General features: G+C 48.4%; 1 pseudogene; it reads left to right on the forward strand.

Annotated features, from left to right (window-relative positions):
- Positions 1–327: 327 nt before the first annotated feature.
- Positions 328–699, forward strand: part of LOC104157413 — a 4,372-nt pseudogene continuing 4,000 nt past the window's right edge.

The following is a 699-nucleotide window of genomic DNA, read 5'->3' on the forward strand; positions in this document are numbered from 1 at the left end:
GAAAAGCAAGCTTTTTCACTTGTTCTCTCCCTCTGACTCTTATTTTTCCTAAAACTCACATTTCTTTCTCCAGTAAGAAGGGACTTTTTGTAGCTGGAGTAAAGCAGAACAGAAGTAGGCAGCAATGGATAAGAATTACAAATAAACTCAGAAGCACAAGGATTTAAAAAACACTTCCATAGTAAAGGAGCAGGTCAGGAGATAACAGTGACTACCAGATAGCTATTGAAGGTAGTAGCAGATAGAAATAAAAGATGAGATGTTGACACAGCTGACCTCCAGCATCCAAGACCATTTAGTTCTTTGTCCACACAGTAGCTGTGAAGGATGATGAAGGCCACCCTCCCGCTGTGCTTGCTGGTGGCCATGCTTCACCTCACTGTCCACAGCCTGACCCGGACTGACCACAACGATGAGCCCAAGACGACTGAGCTCCAGAAGCAGCACCCTCATGAGGGAGATCCTCTTGAGTCCTGCCAACGGATAATCCCCAGCAACACAGACTTTGCCTTCCAGTTTTACAGGCAAGCAACCACCCAAGAACCTGGCAAGAACATTTTCTTTTCCCCAGTCAGTGTCTCCACTGCCTTTGCCCTGCTGGCCCTGGGCTCCAGAGCCACTAGCCAGGCTCAAGTGCTGGAAGGGCTGGCCTTTAACCTCACCAACACCCGGGAGGAGGAGATACACGATGGCTTTCAT

This window comes from Cariama cristata, unplaced genomic scaffold (assembly GCF_000690535.1).
Source record: "Cariama cristata isolate BGI_N322 unplaced genomic scaffold, ASM69053v1 scaffold16982, whole genome shotgun sequence".
NCBI classification, from domain to species: domain Eukaryota; kingdom Metazoa; phylum Chordata; class Aves; order Cariamiformes; family Cariamidae; genus Cariama; species Cariama cristata.